The following is a 3,746-nucleotide window of genomic DNA, read 5'->3' on the forward strand; positions in this document are numbered from 1 at the left end:
CTTGCAAGCACTGCAACTAATATGTTAGTTGTGAGATGATGTATTACGGAACGAGTAAAGAGACTTGCCAGTAACGAGATTGAACTAGGTATTGGATACCGACGATCGAATCTCGGGCAAGTAACATACCGATGACAAAGGGAACAGCGTATGTTGTTATGCGGTCTGACCGATAAAGATCTTCGTAGAATATGTAGGAGCCAATATGGGCATCCAGGTCCCGCTATTGGTTATTGACCGGAGACGTGTCTCGGTCATGTCTACATTGTTCTCGAACCCGTAGGGTCCGCACGCTTAAGGTTACGATGACAGTTATATTATGAGTTTACATGTTTTGATGAACCGAAGGAGTTCGGAGTCCCGGATGAGATCGGGGACATGACGAGGAGTCTCGAAATGGTCGAGACGTAAAGATTCATATATTGGATGATATGGTTAGGCCAAGGGGTCAAGCCCATGAGGCTTTAGATCGGTGCAAAAAGGAGTTTTGCGGAGGCCAGGGGGCCAAACGCCGGAGACCCTGGCGTCTGGCCCTGGGCCAGACGCCGAGGCCCATGGCGTCTGGGCCAGACGCCAAGGATTGTGGCGTTTGGTCCTGGAGTCCGAGTGGGACTCTTGCCTTTCGGGCAAAACCGACTTTGAGGAGGCTTTTGCTCCAAGTTTCGACCCCGGGGCTCAACATATAAATAGAGGGGCAGGGCTAGCACCAAAGACACAACAAGTTGATCCACGTGATCTATTCCTTAGCCGTGTGCGGTGCCCCCTGCCACCATATACCTCGATAATACTGTAGCGGAGTTTAGGCGAAGCCCTGCTGCTGTAGTTCATCAAGATCGTCACCACGCCGTCGTGCTGACGGAACTCTTCCCCGACACTTTGCTGGATCGGAGTCCGGGGATCGTCATCGAGCTGAACGTGTGCTCGAACTCGGAGGTGCCGTAGTTTCGGTGCTTGATCGGTTGGATCGTGAAGACGTACGACTACTTCCTCTACGTCGTGTCATCGCTTCCGCAGTCGGTCTGCGTTGGGTACGTAGACAACACTCTCCCCTCGTTGCTAGGCATCACATGATCTTGCGTGTGCGTAGGAAATTTTTTGAAATTACTACGAAACCCAACAGAGGCCCACCAGGGGGGCCAGGAGATAGGGGCACGCCCTATAGGGGGGGCGCACCCCCCTGTCTCCTGGACAGGGTGTGGGCCCCCTATCCTATTTCTTTCGCTCAGAAATTCTTATTAATTCCAAAAAGTCATTTCGTGGAGTTTCAGGACTTTTGGAGCTGTGCAGAATAGGTTTCCAATGTTTGCTCCTTTTCCAGCCAGAATTCCAGCTGCCGGCATTCCCCCTCTTCATGGTAAACCTTGTAAAATAAGAGAGAATATCCATAATTATTGAGATATAATGTGTAATAACAACCCATGATGCAATAAATATTGATATAAAAGCATGATGCAAAATGGGCGTATCAGAGACTTTCTTATTTTTTGTCTTCTCTATATTTACTCCTATCATCATACTTTATTTCACCGATAGTGCTATATCCATGGCTTGCGCTCATGTATTGCGTGAGGGTTGAAAATGCTGAAGCACGTTAAAAAGTATGAACCAATTGCTTGGCTGACAACGGGGTAGTACATGATTTATACTCTGAGCTGAGAAGACAAAGCATGACAAGGCTATATGATTTTGTAGGGATAACGTTCTTTAGCATTTCATATTCTAAAAGACATGATTGTTTATTGGGATGCCTGAGTATTGATGTCTTTATGTCAAATTATACACTATTGCTTTGAATCACTTATGTCTTAATAATCATGCCATGACTAGACATATGATCAAGTATATGTTAGGTAGCATTCCACATCAAAAATTATCTTTTTATCATTTACCTACTCGAAGACGAGAAGGAATTAAGCTTGGGGATGCTGATACGTCTCCATCATATCTATAATTTTTGATTGTTTCATGCCAATATTATACAAGTTTTACATACTTTTGGCAACTTTTTATATGATTTATTTAGACTAACTTACTTATCTAGTGCCCAATGCCAGTTCCTGTTTGTTGCCTGTTTTTATATCACAGAAAATTCATATCAAACAAAGTCCAAACATGATGCAACTCCACGGAGAATTATTTTGGAATATTTGTGATTTTTGGGAGTTGGAATCACCGCAAACGGAGGCCCGTGATGGGCACAACCCACCAGGGCGCGCTAGAGGAGCCGGGCGTGGTGTGGTGGGTTGTGCCCACATCATACGTCGGTTGGAGCTGTACTTCGGGCGCAAGGAAGCTTATATCTGGACAAAAATTGTGTAAAAAGATTAGCACAAACGGAGTTACGGATCTCCGGGAATATAAGAAACGGTTTTCGGCCAGACCTGGAGAGCGCGAAACAGAAGAGGATAGAGAGACGGGTCCAATCTCGAAGGGGCTCTCGCCCCTCCATAGCCATGGAGGCCATGGACCAGAGGGGGAACCCTCTTCCCATCTAGGGGGGAGGCCAAGGAAGATAGAAGAAGGAGGGGGGCTCTCTCCCCCTCTCTCTCGGTGACGCCGGAACGCTACCGGGGCTAGGATCGTGAAGGCGATCTACATCAACAACCTTGCTACCGTCAACACAAACTTTATCCCCCTCTATGCAGCGGTGTAACACCTCTTCTCCCCGCTGTAATCTCTACTTAAATATGGTGCTCAACTCCATATATTATTTCCCAATGATCTATGGTTATCCTATGATGTTTGAGTAGATCCGTTTTGTCCTATGGGTTAATCGTGATCTTGGTTGGTATGATTGTATATTTTATTTATGGTGTTGTCCTACGGTGCCCTCCATCTCGCACAAACATGAGGGGCCCCCGTTGTAGGGTGTTGCAATATGTTCATGGTTCGCTTACGCTGGGTTGCAAGAGTGACAGAAACTTAAACCCGAGTAGGTGGGGTATGATATATGGGAGTAAAGAGGACTTGATACTTAATGCTATGGTTGGGTTTCACGACCTTAATGATCTTTAGTAGTTGCGGATGCTTGATAGAGTTCTAATCATAAGTGCATATGATCCAAATAGAGAAAGTATGTTAGCTCATGCCTCTCCCTCATATAAAATTACAAGAATGATTACCGGTACTTGTTATCGATTGCCCAGGGACAAATGACTTTCTTGTTGACAAAAGCTATCTACTTTTATTACCTTACAATTTGTTCTTAGTTTTATTCTCGCAAAGTACTCATAGTTTTATTCTTGCAAAATAGTTTCATACTTGTTTTAGGTAAAGCAAACATCAAGCGTGCATAGAGTTGTATCTGGGTCGATAGAACTTGAGGGAATATTTGTTCTACCTTTAGCTCCTCGTTGGCTTCGACACTCTTACTTATCGAAAGAGGCTACAATTGATCCCCTATACTTGTGGGTTATGATCCACACGCAGTCAAACGGCCAGGTGAAGCAAGCAAATAGCCTCATCTTGTTCGGCATCAAGCCCCGCCTGATCGAGCCGCTGGAGCAATCGGCCGGCTTCTGGATTGACGAGCTGCCGTCTGTCCTCTAGAACCTTCGAACCATACCCAACAGATCAACTAGCTTCATGCCCTTCTTCCTCGTGTACGGCGCTGAGGCTATCATCCCCATGGATATCGAGTTCGACTCACCTCACGTCACCATGTACACGGAGGCAAAAGGAAAAGAAGCGCGAGAAGACGGTGTTGACCTGCTGCAAGAGGCCCGACTGCTAGCGTGCAGTCAGTC

The sequence above is a fragment of the Triticum aestivum genome, chromosome 4B (assembly GCF_018294505.1).
Source record: "Triticum aestivum cultivar Chinese Spring chromosome 4B, IWGSC CS RefSeq v2.1, whole genome shotgun sequence".
Taxonomy (NCBI): domain Eukaryota; kingdom Viridiplantae; phylum Streptophyta; class Magnoliopsida; order Poales; family Poaceae; genus Triticum; species Triticum aestivum.